Source organism: Neltuma alba, unplaced genomic scaffold (assembly GCF_004799145.2).
Source record: "Neltuma alba isolate B1F8T4 unplaced genomic scaffold, ASM479914v2 tig00010189_pilon, whole genome shotgun sequence".
NCBI classification, from domain to species: domain Eukaryota; kingdom Viridiplantae; phylum Streptophyta; class Magnoliopsida; order Fabales; family Fabaceae; genus Neltuma; species Neltuma alba.
Genome location: NW_021635128.1, coordinates 333,458 through 351,111, shown reverse-complemented (window position 1 = coordinate 351,111; position 17,654 = coordinate 333,458).

The window sequence follows — 17,654 nt, the reverse complement described above, 5'->3', positions numbered from 1 at the left end:
CGATAATCAGTTTCCTTGTCTTACAGGATTAAATTTCTCTTCTTACTTTATTCGATCATTTGTTCGAATATTCATTGATCGATCAGCTGTTCGATCACTTCAGATAGTCTGTGTCTTTCATTGAATATATACATGCCCATGGTTTATCGATAACATTATCCATCATACATTTATCGATAAGTTGTTCGATCATCAATGACTGAAGTTTCATTTCAATAACATTTGAATTATCGATAATCTGTTCGATCAAACAAGTGTTCGATCACTTGTTCGATCATGGAACGATTTCCTCTTGCTATGATAATTCTTAGAGTCAATGATCCAACACTTGATCGATAATATTGGTGATCTAATTCGAAAAGTCTTCATTCTGTTTATCGATAACTTGATCTATCATCAAGTAATCGATCATCTCTTCGATCAAACTAAACCAGAATGACTTTCTGTTCTTCTTACTGATAAATGATTTCGTCACAAATCTTTGAATGATAAATTTGTTTTCTCTTCTTTGTTCAAGATTAAAGTATTCACCGCAAGACTCTCATTTGTTCAAAGCTTAAAATATGCAGATTAATGAAAACGAGTGCAACGGCTCTTCAACGGGATTACGTAGACTGCGACCTACAGTGTCAGAAGCTCAGACGCATTAATGGCGGAGCCGTTGAAATCAGCGAAACACGCAAACGGAGTCACAACGGCTAGAAGCTCTTCCGTCTAACGGCTACTTAACGATATCAACTATAAAAGGCGCGAAGAAGCATTAATGAGTAGATTGAATACCGGAACTACCACCTGCGATTATTTAGTTTAGCATTCAATACTCTGTTTTCACGTTACTACCGAGCATCAGTGTTTATCATTAAATTCACTCTGTAAGAGAGCCAATTACTACTCTCATTAAAAACTTGAGTGATACTCAAGAGTGTGGACTCTTGAGAGGGCTTGTATCCTTACGGGAGTAAGGGGGAGTGATTGAGCAATTCAATTACTGTACCGAGGCACCAAGAGCCCTGTCGATCTTGGAAGATAGTGAAATACTCAGAGGTGTTCTGGGGACTGGAAGTAGGTCACGTGGTTTAGACCGAACCAGTATAAATCTTGTGTCTCCTCTCTGCGGTTAAATTTCTCCTTACTCTGACTCCCTGTTTTTATTCAATACTGACACGCATTTGATTTTAAATTTTTGTAACTCACCCAATTCACCCCCCTCTTGGGTGAGATTGTTTCTAACATTTGGTATCAGAGCAGGTCTCTTCACTAAGGATTTAACAGTCCGAAGAGAGATCAAATGGCAGGATTTGGAGATAGCGTGCTACCCGAAGGATGTTCAACATCTAAACCGCCAGGCTTCAGTGGAGAAAATTATACCTTCTGGAAAATGAGGATGAAAATCTTCATTAAGGCCACAGAGTATGGGTTGTGGGACGTAATAGAACACGGCAACTATGTCCCGATGAAAACAATAGATGGCCAGCAAGTACGCAAGAGTCCCAGGGAGTTCGATGAGGAAGATAAGAAGCTGGTGACTCTAAATGACAAAGCTATCAACATACTCACGTGTGCGCTTAGTCAGAGGGAATACTTCAGAGTCTCAAGTCTGGAAACCGCGAAGGAAATGTGGGAGGCTCTGGAGATAGCTCATGAAGGAACCACCGGTGTAAAACAGAGTCGAATCAACACTCTCACCACCGAATTCGAGTTATTCAGAATGAAGGAAGGAGAGAGTATCCGAGATATGGAAGTTAGATTCTCACATCTCATAAACCACCTCACTGCACTTGGGAAGAAATATAGTCAAGAAGATCAAGTGAGGAAAATACTGAGCGGTCTCACAAAAGAATGGGAACCGAAAGTAACAGCTATTGAAGAAACCAAAGGAGAATCCATTGGTTCTGTCGCAGCACTGTTCGGGAGCCTTGCTGAATATGAGAGCAAGCAAAAATACAAAAAGGAGATGAATGAGAAGAACCGGAAAGGCATCGCTCTTAAAACTCAAGAGAGCGAAGATGATAATGAAGATGATCTTGATGATGATGAAATGGGCCTTATAGTCAGGAGGTTCAAGAAATTCTACAAAAACAGAACCGGAAAGAAGTTTCAGCCGAAACGCAGAATTTCCTCATATCCGAACGAACCAAAGGATCCAATCATTTGCTTCGAATGTAAGAAGCCAGGACATATCAAGGCGGAATGCCCCCAACTTCCAGAACGAAGGACAAAGAAAAGAAGAAAGAAAGATTCAGAAAGAAGAAAGCCTTCGTCACATCAATCTGGGGAGACAGTTCCTCTGATGAAGAAGAAGGAAGTGATGATGAAGAAACCGCTAACATCTGTCTAGTGGCCCAAGAAAACGAGGAATCAGAAACAGACGAGGTAATAATTTCTGAACCATCTTATGATGAATTACAGTCCGAATACAATGCTTTACATTTAGAATTAGTAAGAATTGCAAAGGAGTTAGTAAGCTCTAAGAAAAGGATAAAGTTTTTAGAAGATCAACAATCAAAAGTTGAAGTCAATACAGACTCGACTTTGACTTGCAAAAGTTGTGAAAAGAACGAAAGAAAGATTGAAGATCTTACCAGAACCTTAGAAAAATTCACTAAAGGTAGCGAAATGCTTAAGGTGATTCTAGGAGCTCAACGGTGCTCTATGGACAAAACTGGTATAGGATACGATCCAACCCAAGATAAATCGAAAGGAAAGAAAAAGAGTAGTGGTAGATCATATCTTACATATTTTAGAAATTCTGTGCACTCCTCAAATCCTTTTGCACTTTGCTCTCACTGCAACCGTAAAGGCCATTCAACTTCTTCTTGTTACTATAAGAAGAAAGGAGATTACGGAACATTAAAATGGGTGCCCAAAGGTACTTATGTACCAAAAATAACTCATACTAACCAAAAAGGACCCAAGAAGGTATGGGTACCTAAAACATGATTGTAATCTTGCAGGTATGTCTCAAGGCATCCAGAACAAATAAATGGTATATAGACAGCGGATGCTCCAGACACATGACGGGTGACACTGAGAAGTTTACTTCACTCAAACCAAAAGACGGAGGAAAAGTAAGCTTCGGAGGAAACCAATCGGGAAAAATTGCTGGAATTGGAGAAATCGGAAGTAGCATAGGCATGAAGGTCGAAGACGTGTACTACGTGGAAGGTCTATGTCATAATCTCCTCAGTGTCAGTCAGAGTGCGGACAAAAACAACTGGGTGATCTTTGATTCTGAAGAATGCTTAATCATAAGCAAAAATGACCTACCCTTGAAGAAAGAAGAACTGAATACAAAGCTGAGAGCTCCGAGGGACGGTAACTGTTATACACTTCAAATTGATTCTAAAACTTCTGAAAACTGTTTTATTAGTAAAAAGGAGGAAAGTTGGATTTGGCACAAACGACTTGCACATGTCAACATGAATCAACTTTCAAAATTAATAAAAAGGATCTAGTTGTTGGTTTACCAAAAATCCAGTATGAACGTAATGATGTCTGTGATGCATGTCAAAAAGGTAAACAAACAAAGTCTTCATTTAAATCAAAGAAGATAGTTTCAACTGAAAGACCACTCCAAATGATTCACATGGACTTGGTCGGTCCATCTAGAGTAAAAAGCTTCGGAGGAAATCTTTATACCCTTGTAATAGTTGATGACTATTCGAGGTTTACCTGGACTTTGTTTCTTTCCTCTAAAGATGAAACTTTTAATGCTTTCATTGTTTTTGCCAAAAAGGTCCAAAATGAGAAAGGTATATCTATTGTGTCAATCAGGTCAGATCACGGAGGAGAATTTGAAAACAACGAATTTGCAGACTATTGTGAGGAACATGGAATTGACCACAACTTTTCTGCACCAAGGACTCCTCAACAGAACGGAGTAGTTGAACGAAAGAATAGAGTACTCACGGAGATGGCTAGAGCAATGCTAAATGAGAAAGGGGTCTCACAAGTATTCTGGGCAGAAGCAATGAGCACAGCTTGCTATATATCTAATAGAGCCTACATCAGAACACTGCTCGGGAAGACTCCATATGAATTGTACAGGGGGAGAAAACCCAATCTGTCACACCTAAGGATCTTGGAAGCAGATGCTATATCCACAACAACAACAAAGAAAACCTGGGTAAATTCGATCCTAAAGCTGATGAGGGTTTGTTTCTTGGCTACTCTAATCGTAGTAAAGCATATAGAATTTTCAATAAACGAACCTTTACAATAGAAGAATCAATTCATGTGGTGTTTGCTGAAACTGAAGCAATTTCGAAACCTGTAGATGATGATGCTGAAATCGTTCAAAATTTTCAAAAACTGGATTTGAACAAAAACTCGAACAAATTATTTTCAGAAACCGTTTCAGAAAACAGGGATGATTTAAACGATCTTCTTTACAAGAAAATCTAGAGCAGCCAAAGGCATGGAGACACAACCGAGATCATCCTCTGGAACAAGTCATCGGTAAAGTCAATGAAGGGGTCAAAACCCGGAGACAAATAGTCAATGAAGTTCTTTTTTCTGCATTCATATCTCACATTGAACCCTCTAATATTGACGAAGCACTATCAGATGAATTCTGGATAGTTGCAATGCAGGAAGAGCTTAACCAATTTGAGAGAAATCAAGTTTGGGAATTGGTACCCAGACCAGAAGACCATCCGGTCATTGGCACCAAATGGGTATTCAAAAACAAGCTCGATGAATCGGCTCAGATCGTCAGAAACAAAGCCAGATTAGTAGCAAAAGGCTATAATCAAGAAGAGGGAATCGATTATGAAGAAACGTATGCTCCTGTAGCTAGATTGGAAGCCATACGAGTTCTTTTGGCATTTGCTTGCATCAAAGATTTCAAACTATTTCAAATGGATGTTAAAAGTGCATTTCTGAACGGTTACATATCAGAAGAAGTGTTTATCGAACAACCTCCCGGTTTTGAAAATTCAAATTTTCCTAATCATGTTTACAAACTTAAAAAGGCTTTGTACGGTTTGAAACAAGCTCCTAGAGCCTGGTATGAACGACTTAGCAACTTCCTGATAGAAAAAGGTTTTGAAAGAGGTAAAGTGGATGCCACACTTTTCATTAAAAGAAGTAGGAAAGATCTTTTGATTGTTCAAATATATGTAGATGATATTATTTTCGGTGCTACTAACGAAGATCTCTGTCAAGAATTTGCTAAGCTTATGCAGGGAGAATTCGAGATGTCCATGATGGGAGAACTAAACTTCTTTCTGGGATTACAAATCAAACAAAAGAAAAACGGTATATTTATATCCCAGACGAAATATGTAAAGGAGTTGCTGAAGAAATTCGGAATGGAGAATGCCAAAAGTGTAAAGACTCCTATGAGCTCAACCTGTTCGCTTGATGTAGACGAAGACGGGAAAGACATAAATCTAACAAGATATAGAGGGATGATCGGTTCTTTACTATACCTCACTGCAAGTAGACCAGATATTCAGTTCAGTGTGGGAATGTGTGCAAGATATCAGTCAGCTCCAAAAGAGTCACATGAAGAAGCCGTCAAGAGGATACTCAGATATCTTGTAGGAACTCAAAATTTAGGAATCTGGTATCCAAAAAGAGGAACCGAATATCTAATGGGATACTCAGACGCCGATCACGGTGGATATAAAACAGACAGAAAAAGCACCAGTGGACAATGTCAATTCTTCGGAGGATGTCTTGTCTCATGGTCAAGTAAAAAGCAAAACACCGTGGCAATCTCCTCAACAGAATCAGAATATGTAGCCACTGCCTGCTGTTGTGCTCAGATCTTATGGCTAAAACAACAAATACAAGATCTAGGAATCAACTTACGCGAGATTCCAATCTTATGTGATAATACGAGCACGATAAGTCTGTCCAAGAATCCAGTCCATCATGCTCGAACCAAACACATCGATGTCCGACATCACTTTATTCGGGACCATGTTCAAAAGAAAGATGTAAAGGTTGAATTCATCCCCACTGAATATCAGATAGCCGACATCTTCACGAAACCTCTAGATCAACAGAAGTTCAACTTCTTCAGAAGAGAATTGGGAATGGTAAATCCCAATGAACTGTAAGAAATGTCATGCTATCACTCAAGATTAATTGTTTAAATTTATTGTTTTGATGATAAAATAACTAACTTAAGCATCGGAGCATGTAGAAATTTGTTTTGCAGGAAGCTCTGTTTCGATGAAGAAAAACAGAGGTAAACAGAGTATGAGATTATCGATCAATTGATCGATAATCCTGAAGGCAAGTAGAAGATAATTTATCGATCAGCTGATCGATAAATTCACTTTGTAAAGAAAGGGAATTGCTCCAACACTACAATTATCGATAACGTGATCGATAAACTCGCTATCGATCAGAACATCGATCAAGAGCCTCAAGGATTCGAGACCCATCCTTCAAAATTGGTAAGCATTGATCGATAAGCTGACCGATAAGCTTAATTATCGAACAGATGATCGATAAACTATATCAGGTACGCATTCCTTTTTACTGACTTTATCGATAATATGTCCGATAAATGCATGATCGATAACGTAATCGATAAATCTGCTCTATGTTCAAGTGTGTTCTTCATAATTATCGAACACGTGATCGATCAAGTGTTGATCGATAACTTGATCGATAATTTCGAAGACTATAACGGTACTGTTCTGAAATCCCTTCGTCAGTTTTCGAACCCTAACTCGAAAAATACCGGTCCCCTGTTTTGCGCAACGGTCAGGAATCACCACTATCTTAAATCCTTCAACCGTTCCTCCACTCGAATCCATCTCTGCTACATTTCCAACCTTCACCCACCTCAAAATCACCGTTTTTCAACCGATTAATCTGACAAAAACCCCTCGGTACTTCCGAAATGGCTCGGGTGAAGCAACCAAATGTGGAAAGGGGAGAAGCGCAGGAGAAACAACCTCAATCAAGCGACACCACTGCTTCGGGTACTCGAAAACGTTATAGACCGAAGGTAAGGGAGGAATCAACGAAGAAGAGGGCTACTCTGAAAATTCGGGAAAGTCGGGCAGAAGAACAACCGGCCTCTCTCAGAAAATCTCCCCGGTCCAAATCAAAATTACCGATAGTGACTGAAGAATCGGAGACCGAGTCGGATGATGGTGCCTCAGTTCAGAAAGCCGTGGAATCCGCTTTGAATATATCCATCCCCAAGCAACCGAGAAAGAAGAAACAGAGGGCAAGTGAAGGGGTGGCACGGGAAATTCCTCCTGAAGGTATACCCACTGAATTTTCTGAGTTATTATCTGGCAATCTCGATAATGAAGTTAATGTAGCAAAGTATAAGGCCGATTTTGCCAATAGAAAATTCTGTCCTGTGGTATCTGTGGACTTAGAGGGTCTGAGGAAAAACAAACAAATTGATCTTGATTTAAGTGACCCACTGCAGCATTATTCGAATTGGTTAATCATTGGTGGTGAATACTGCCCCGAAGTGGTTAAAAGATTCTACTGTAATATGGAATCAGTAGAAAAATATGATGATAAAGACAATCTCATAGAAAATTGTCTGAAAGTTACACTGAGAGGCAGAGCTTTTAAACTCACAAGTGCCAAAATAAATGAGCTGCTAGGGACTCAAGATTTTGTGCGAGGTGGTGACATGAATGAAGTAAAGGCTTATAGAATTTTAATGCAGAATAGTGATTATCCCGGTGAGCTGAATTTTCCCCCTAAGCAGATGTGTGATTTCTATAGGATCATCCATTACATCTATTCTAGGTGCATGGTAAACAAATCCGGTAGTTTCTCACATCTCACTCAGGATGATTATCTTCTTTTAGCCCGGATTATTAGTGGGGAAAAGATCAATATTGGGGATCTTATTTACTCTGAGATGAAGGACTTTGTTCTTAATAAGTCCAGATCAACCCCAATTCCCTATCCTCAGCTGGCCACCTATTTCCTTCAGGCACATAACATTGCTCCATTTGAGCCTGGGGAACTCAAGACCAAGGTTCCTGGTTTTGGCCTCACTCAGCTCCACAAAATGAGGATCTCTGTTCCCTTTACACCATCACAGAAAGTATCTCAGAAGGATAAGGGAAAGCAACCTGCTGCTAGTACATCTCGGACCCAGGATGAAGCTGAATCCACTGCTGCTCCATCTCATACCCCTGGTCCATCTTTTATGGAGAGATCCCTCAGGGAAATGTTTCAGGCTGAGCTTCGCGCATTTGAGACCAGAGTCTACTCCACTGCCAGAGACTATGGGGAAGTTTCTGACCGGAAGTTTGATGGCATTTCTAGGATTCTGGATCTTCACCAACAAGCTATGGTGGTTTTGGAAAGAGAAGTTACCGAGAGGTTTAATTCAGTGGACAAGGAACTCCAAGAGCTTAAAGGCTTAGTTACCTCTCTCTGCCAGCATTTCACTGCACCTAGCACCAGCTTCAGCTATGAGGATCTTCTCTTTCATCCTACCTCTCCACCTCACCCTGAGCCTGCACCTCCTTCCTCTCCCTTACCCACTTCTCCTATTTCCACCACTTCTCCTTCTGTTCCATCTACTTCTATTCCAGTCCCTACTACTCTTGCTCTTATCACTGTACCCCAACCTGTTCACTCCTTTCATTTTCCATCTATTTCTCCACTTTTTCCCCTTCCTCCTCTCCCTATTCCCCTGACCATTCCTTCAGTTCATACCCCTTCTGATGCTGACAAAAAGGGGGAGAAGAAAACTGATGATGTTTCGTAGTTTATATGGTTTTATGAGTTGCTTTTTGGTTCTATGTCATGACTTTATGTTATCTCCTTTTGTGTATTGGATAGTGTTTTTATCGATAATATGTTCTTGATATTTATTTGCTTTTTTCATGCTTTATGAGGATATGAAACTGGTTGATATTCTCCTTGATAGATGATTTATAACTTATGTTTTGTCATCATCAAAAAGGGGGAGAATGTTAGGATTATAGTTTTGATGATAACAAAGTCAGATAATTTGGGTTAAGTATTTTGATCGATCAACTGATCGATCAATCGTTTATCGCTAAGGTTTTAGATAATTGCTCAAATGTAAATCAGGTTTATAGTAGGTATTTGGATCGAAGAACTATTCGATAAGCAATTAATCGATAAAGTGATCGATGATCGCTAACGTGAATATCACACAAGAGTATGGTTAATTATCGATAAACAATCGAGTTACTGATAAGAGAACCAAATCTGAAGTGTATTTATCGATCATGTGATCGATAAATCAGTCATCAATAACGACTTCGATAAAAGGTAACACAATCTACTTGTTCTGCACATTAATTCTGTTACCAATTTATCGATCATATTCTCGATCATTTGTTTATCGATCACATGTTCGAACATTATGCTCTAATTCTCTGAATGCAGGTAATCAACTTCACTGATGGATCGATAACCTTATTGATCATAAAATTATCGATCACATGATCGATAATCAATGTCTTTATCTACTCTTATTTAGTTTTCCTGCAACCAAATTATCGATAACATTATCGATAAATTTAACTTGTTTGCATAAATAACTTTTCACATAACATGATCGATAAAGTGTCTAAGGTTGCTATATTCGCATTAACTTATGTTGAACTATTTTTCGATCACCTAATCGATCACTGGTTTTTCAATAATATGATCGATCATTCAATTCCCTGTAACTCATGTTTTCACAAAACGTGATCGATAATCAGTTTCCTTGTCTTACAGGATTAAATTTCTCTTCTTACTTTATTCGATCATTTGTTCGAATATTCATTGATCGATCAGCTGTTCGATCACTTCAGATAGTCTGTGTCTTTCATTGAATATATACATGCCCATGGTTTATCGATAACATTATCCATCATACATTTATCGATAAGTTGTTCGATCATCAATGGCTGAAGTTTCATTTCAATAACATTTGAATTATCGATAATCTGTTCGATCAAACAAGTGTTCGATCACTTGTTCGATCATGGAACGATTTCCTCTTACTATGATAATTCTTAGAGTCAATGATCCAACACTTGATCGATAATATTGGTGATCTAATTCGAAAAGTCTTCATTCTGTTTATCGATAACTTGATCTATCATCAAGTAATCGATCATCTCTTCGATCAAACTAAACCAGAATGACTTTCTGTTCTTCTTACTGATAAATGATTTCATCACAAATCTTTGAATGATAAATTTGTTTTCTCTTCTTTGTTCAAGATTAAAGTATTCACCGCAAGACTCTCATTTGTTCAAAGCTTAAAATATGCAGATTAATGAAAACGAGTGCAACGGCTCTTCAACGGGATTACGTAGACTGCGACCTACAGTGTCAGAAGCTCAGACGCATTAATGGCGGAGCCGTTGAAATCAGCGAAACACGCAAACGGAGTCGCAACGGCTAGAAGCTCTTCCGTCTAACGGCTACTTAACGATATCAACTATAAAAGGCGCGAAGAAGCATTAATGAGTAGATTGAATACCGGAACTACCACCTGCGATTATTTAGTTTAGCATTCAATACTCTGTTTTCACGTTACTACCGAGCATCAGTGTTTATCATTAAATTCACTCTGTAAGAGAGCCAATTACTACTCTCATTAAAAACTTGAGTGATACTCAAGAGTGTGGACTCTTGAGAAGGCTTGTATCCTTACGGGAGTAAGGGGGAGTGATTGAGCGATTCAATTACTGTACCGAGGCACCAAGAGCCCTGTCGATCTTGGAAGATAGTGAAATACTCAGAGGTGTTCTGGGGACTGGAAGTAGGTCACGTGGTTTAGACCGAACCAGTATAAATCTTGTGTCTCCTCTCTGCGGTTAAATTTCTCCTTACTCTGACTCCCTGTTTTTATTCAATACTGACACGCATTTGATTTTAAATTTTTGTAACTCACCCAATTCACCCCCCTCTTGGGTGAAATTGTTTCTAACAGATAAGAGTACTATGCAGAATAGTAGGGTGATGGTAGTAGCTGAAGCTATGCATTTTACTAGTTCAAAAGATAGAAATCCAACGTTAGCATCAATGTCCTATTATGGAGTAATAGAAGAGATATGGGAGGTTAGCTATACCAAATTTAAAGTTCCCGTCTTCAAATGTAAGTGGGTTAATAGTAATGCTGTGTAAGTAGATGAAGAATTTGGATTTGTTTTGGTCGATCTTGAGAGGGTTGGATATGGAGATGAGCCATTTATTTTAGCAAGTCAAACGAAACAAGTGTTTTATGTTACCGATCTAGCAAAGCAGAAATTGTCTATCATGCTCCAAGGTAAGAGGCAAGGAGTTGGTGGAGATGACGGTGAGTCAGAGTTTAATCTTGACAATACCTTGCCTTTCACAGCTACTCGACCTAAAATAGTTGAATTAGATTTGGTAGATGATGACTATGCTGTTAGAAATGATCATGGTGAAGGAATTTGGGAGGATAATCGTTGCAAGGCCAAAATAAATTATTTGGTGTTTCGTATTAAATTTGTTTCATATTTATCATTTATTGATAATGTGATGTTTTTTGTTAAATATATTTTACTTGATATTTCTTATTCTTACATTTATTGATTTTTCTTTGAACAGGAAATGGATGAATCCAATCAATAGGGTTCTGGTAACGATAACTCTTTTACTAACAAGAGAAAGGGTAGAAGGCCAACCTGTATGAAGAAGTTAGCTTTATGTGACGAGACCACACAGCCCATGAGGATTACATTAGAGTTTGATGATGATTTGAAAGCTGTAGGTCCTGAAGGGGCTCAATTTACTAGTTAAGTGGGTTATCTCACACGCAGTAAGATTGGGATTGACGTTCCTAATTAGAGGATGATAGACAAAGATTTGAAGCAAATATTTGAGAGGATATTTTGGTACATTACAAATTCTTTTCTCTATTTGTTTCAATTATAATTGCTTATTTACTTATAACTCTATTGTATTGTATTACGGCTGACATTTGATATCGTCGCAACTGAGAAAATGAGAGACCATCTGTTTAAGTAACTCGATGAATGGTGGAGGGATTTTAAATCTATGCTTACAAGAGAGTATCTTCGTGGGAAAATAAAGGGTGAGTATCCTAAGAATCAATACTCTTTTGTTAGTAATGAGGCAAGGGAGAGGTTTGTAAAGCAACATCAAGACCCTATATTTCAGGTTTGGTTTCTTCAAACTTAGTTTTTAATCAATCTATATTTTATTTAACTAAACTAACTTTGTTGAATTTGTTTTATTGTCATAGGCACCGAGTAGGAAGAACAAGCAAATATCTAAGCAGAATGTGTACCCACATACCATATTTCGTGCAGAGTATAATGGGTTGGAAAGAAGTATGATGGAGGAGCAGAAAAAGAATGCACAGATGGCTGCTGCTTCACATCCTACTGGCTACATTCCATCCATTGAGCATCCTTCTTGCCAAGAAAAATGAAAGGTAGCCAAGGTTAAAAGGGGTCAATATATCACTCTAGACTCTACTACTGTTTTTGAGAGGATTATAAGTAATATTTATGCATTATGCTTTGTTAATTACTTTTTTCAATTATCTTTTATGTTTGAGGATTCACCTATGATGAAAAGTGGAAAGGGTAGTAATAATCAGACGCAGCAGCTGACAGTGTCTGACCCTAACCCTAGCCCCAACCATGCAGAAGATAATGGAATGTCATGTGCTCTCTATGTGGATTTTGAAGATTCAGCTGTTTATGTCGCTAATGGTTGAGCATTCTCAGGCTCAACGATCCACAGCAAGAAAGTTCTGAAGGATCAAGCGAGGGTGATGATGGATAGGATCTATAGTGGTCAAGATGGTACACTAGTACCCAACCCTATTGATGAGGTTCGACTACTGGCTCAAACTAAAGGACATTTCATTTTGTAGCTAAAGAGACTTGTTAGAAAGCTAGTAACGCAAAAGGCAACAAAGAGCGCATCATCAGATCTTGTCCTCCTGCCTCTTCCTAATGACATTGCGGTTATGTATTCCAGTTTGGCACTTCTTCATTCCATGGTAGCAAACATGAAGAAGCCCCTTACTTTCAAGATGCCGTTGGGGATTGTAGGTTTAGATGTAATATACGACTTCACCATTAACAAGAAGGACCTTATTTAGTTCCTCAACTTTAAGGAGTTGGATATAATCTTTATACAGCTGGCTATTTTATAAGTTACAATATCATTTTCTTATTTTATATTATAGTTATGTATATCCTAATGTTTCTTATTTGAACAATAGGCACTTTACTCAAATCTGTCGGTAGGAAGGATTTGAAGGAACATATGGCTTTATGAGTCCTCAAAGGGTGCAGAAAATAGTCAGTACTGTGGAAGCGAGGTCGATCTACATTATGATTATAATGACTCAGACGAAAAAGAAAATATATTTTGCACCTTACTTGAAAGGGTAAATATATTATTGTATTTGAGACAGACAAGTTGTATATATAGGATTATAATTAACATAGTTCGTATTTTGCAGTTATTATTGGACTTTAATTGTTTGTGTCCTTTTTTATAACAAAGTTTACTGGTTCAATTCTTTCTGTGGAAGTCCAACCGAAGAAACCAGAGATATTATTGACATGTTAATTTATGTTTATATATTTATTCCATGTAAAATTTATAAAAACGTGCTCTAATATTATTTTTCTATTGCTGATAGGGCTTTTCATAATTTTAATGTGTGGCCAAGTAGCAAAATAGGCAACTACCAACATGGATTCTCCTACAAGTATGTTGTTTTGAGCTAAATATATACTTATAAATCTTTTCAATAATCAAAGTTAATGTTTATAATCAAAGTCTAATATTCAATTTTATCTTTCATTTTGTCAATACCGTTGTCAACTCGGGAGTGTTGAATGCGGATATTATGTCATCTGCTATATGAATGACATCAGTGAGACAGGGGTGACTGAGAAATTAAACAAGGTAAACATAGGTTACATTGCATGTAATTTTTCAATTTTTTTTTCATATTTTCGATTAAGTCGATTAATGACTATGTTATTTTTGATTTACAGGCATTCCAAAATCCTATGCCATATGACATGGAGGAAATAAACTTGATGAGGGACACTTTGTCAACAACATTGCTATAGAATTTTAAAAATGTGAAATAGTTAGGTCATTCCTCACATTTTAGTTCATTGTTTGATTATTAACTAGTTGATTATTTGTTGATATATTAGGTGATTTAATAAGAATTGGATGTTAGTGTTCATAGACCATCTTAAAATTGTTCTGCATATTCTTCTGCTTTGCTGGTTGATTTGGTTCTATAAATGCAAAGAGGTAGCAAAAGAAATTCACGCACTGTATTAAAAAAAATTAAGTTTTTAATGGCGGTTATTTGCATAACTGCCGTTAAAAATGTTTCGTGAAAAAATGACTTTCCACGGTGGTTTTATAGTAAACTATCGTGGAAAATTAAATTTCCACAGTGATTTTCTGTAAAATCACTGTGGAAAGTCATTTTTTCACGGCGGTTTACAACCGTCGTATTTTTCTTCTTCTTTCAACGTCAACAGTATCTATTTCGCCTCCAAAACCGTTGAGAAAAACTTTAATTAGCTGCTGTTAAATGGTTTTTTTCTAGCAATGTATTATCCTATCCCTAGTTGTGAAAGGCTTCTCTTTTTTTTTCTCCCCATTTGTTAAATATGTTCCAAGCTACTCTTCATACCTCTTAGTGGAATTGTTTTGCCAAGCAACTCGGTAGCAAGAGATTTGCGTTGTGCAAGCCGTATAATGTAGGGTAATCCTCATCATCGAAGTCATCCAATTCATCTCCTTATACTTGAAAATTTCTTCCAATTTTAGTATGAAAGAAGGAATTTAGGCCTTTTATATACTCTTTCCAAGCCTCATCTTGACAACTCCGAATTTCGCACTGCAGCTTGCTTTTAAGCTACACAACTCAACTTTGTTGTGTTTCTTTCTTAAAACTTCAATTCTAAGCTACACGACTTGAGTTATACGCTCAAGTCATGTTACTCTACTTTTAGAACCCTATCGGATTTTATGAATTGATCCTAAATGCTTATGTCTTTGTACAAATCTTTTGAAACTTCGTTATAAATGTCTATTAACTTATTTCTTTCATAGTGATTATAATAGCTATCTCATTAATTAGAGTTGCTTTTCTAACAGAGTTATTTAATGCGGGCAATGGCTCTTAGAAGTTTCTAATAGGAAGACCAATCATCTCTAACGGATAGCTTAACTTTTCCAGTAGTCATCAAAACTTATTTAAGTATAAAAGGAGAAGCATTCGAGTTGAAGAAAGAGGAGGGTGAACATTGTGAAATTATGAGCCAATAAAACACAATGGAATATCTGATTACTATATTCAAAACTTAAGCATTCATCCTGCTTGTACTTCAATGTTGATCATAATCAATCTTTGAGAAAAAGAGATTGTGTAATCCCTATAATAATTTCTTATATTGAGAGTCACTCAAGGTAAAGAGTTCTTGAGTAGAAATTTTGTTGTAACCTTACAAGTTGTAAGGGAGAATGGTTCTCAGGTTCCCAAGTTAAACTTGAGAGAGTTCAGGTCCTCAAGTATTTGATTTTTTTTTAAATGATGTACCCATTACTTTTGATGATGGCTATGTTTGATTTTTTTTTTTTTGGCTTTTTTTTTCCTTACCATTTTCTTGAATTGCCTAGACTAGTCTAACAACCTGATAGAACAAATCTAGTCTAGCCCGACCTTGGGTTTATTTTGGCCATGCCAGACTACAAGTTGCCTAACTTAACCCATGTACTCTCTCCGTCCCTTATTATAATATCCAATTTTTTTGAATTGGTCTGTCCTTTTTTATAAGATTTTTTTGAGTTTGTCTGAGCATTTAATACATTAGTACCTATTTTACCCTTAATAAATTTCATGTAGTTCTTCTCTTATACATTTATCCGTCTCTCTCCTTGCTTACTTTCTCTCATGTAATTCTCTCCCCATACATTCTCTTTCTTCATTTATCTCACTATTATTCTCTTATCTTTATCCATTGATGTATAGGGGTATATTTGGAAAAAATTTACATTTGCTATATATTAATTGCTTTTAACTAATTTTAATTGTTTTTTTTAAACCGCATGATTTAGTTAAAATGATCTTATAATAAGGGATGGAGGAAGTATACAACAGACTAAACTTAAGATTAGACTCTAGTCTAGTTTGTTTGATGTGTAGCCCTACTTGAGAGTTTAAAAGCTCAAATATACTCCCCAAACTGAAAACATCAAACTTTAACAAAGCCCCTCGAGTTCTCCCTCCTCAACCATAATTTTTTTTTGTGAGTTAGGCAAATTTTTGGATGTTCACTGCAATAACTATGCATTTTTGCTGCAACAAACAACATAGTTGCTAAAAAATTCTCTTATGTGACATTTGTTATGGCAAACATTTCTTTTCATAGTAGACAACACAATAATGTTGCTCTTCCAAAAAGCAATGTTTGCTGTGGCGAACAACATAGAAAGGTTATTCTTCCTAATTTCCATCCTCCAAGCCAAACCTACTCTTGTAATACTTGACTAAACTTCAAAGATCACTAAATCACGTGATCGTTCTTCCTAAAACGGGTCCTATTAGACTCTAAATTTTAGGATTAAAATCCATGATTTTACATAATAGGTTTTCAAGTAATGACTGAAACTTTGGAATAGGTTCTCAAATACCTATTTAAAACTTGAGGGGATCATTATGCTTCACAAGTGCCCACGCGAAACTTGTAGAATTGCATTGAGGCACCAAGAGCTCATTTGAATCTTGGGGATTCATTGACTTAAAATCTTAGGAGGTTTCTAGGGATTGAACAAAGGTCACATGGATATAAATCGAATCATGATAAACGTGTCGTGCATTTTTCTTCTTCATCCACATCTTTATTTTTCAGTAGATGATAGACGTGAATGCATTTCTTTGCTCGCTCAATGTATGCCATGAATCTCAATGACCAAGAATTGGAAATTGACACAATAAGAAACTATAGAATATATTAAACATCCCAAAAAGATTGATTTTTATCAACTGTTCATTCAATTAATTTCATTGGGCTCATGGGCTCAACCTTAGTTGGGTTGGCAAAATGGGAGCTCATTTTGAAGGGAATTCTTTCAGCCTGCAACCTATTATAGGCTAGCTAGCTTTTTTTTTTTTTTTTAAACAATTTTTTTATTTTAATTTTAATAAGAAAAGAATTTATCATTTCACTCAATTAAAATGTGGTCTAGTTAAAAATTTTGATTCTATGTTTCATTTCCCATTTTCTTTATTGATTCATCATTTTTATATCAATAAAATAAGTATTAAAAATAGATTATATGTTTATATTTGCAAGTTTTTAGGTTAATTTAATTATATAATCCTATGAAAATAAAAAAATAGAATTTAGTATATGTATAAATGTTAGTTTGAAAATTATAAAACATATATTTAAAAAGTATATTAAAAATTAAAAGAAATGTTGATTGACGAGCCAACTTGTCAACTCACCCACTACACGTAATTGGCAGGCCCGCATTACCACCTATGCATATTAAGTGTCATCTAAAAAGTATTTTAGGGCATTTGATGCACAAATAATTAATTTATAATATTGGATATTATTGAAAAATATGTTACGATACTAAACAAACAAAAAATTAGTTTAAAATACTTGATGTTGTTAGAAAAATGCTTT